Source organism: Marmota marmota, unplaced genomic scaffold (genome assembly GCF_001458135.2).
Source record: "Marmota marmota marmota unplaced genomic scaffold, marMar, whole genome shotgun sequence".
Taxonomy (NCBI): Eukaryota; Metazoa; Chordata; class Mammalia; order Rodentia; family Sciuridae; genus Marmota; species Marmota marmota.
In genome coordinates, this window is record NW_026000171.1 from 8,767,812 (window position 1) to 8,768,101 (window position 290).

Sequence of the window (290 nt, forward strand, 5' to 3'; positions counted from 1 at the left end):
CGTGTGCACGTGCTGCCTGTGCAGCCCGCACCGCCGCCGCGGTGCAGCCCTGCAGCGGCCTCCGGCGCGAGGCCTCTCGGGAGTTGTAGTCCGATGTCCGCGATGTCCGAGCTCCGAGCGCACCGAGGCTGGCCCCAGGAGCACCGGAGGGCGCGTTCCGCGGTCGCCTCACTGACCCTGTGGCAGCTGAGAGGGGAAGAAGAGCTATAGCCTGTCACCTCGTAGACAAAAGACTTGGGGCCTGCAGTCGGTGGCACGGTGGGCCCGGCCGTGGTGAGCAGACACCTGTA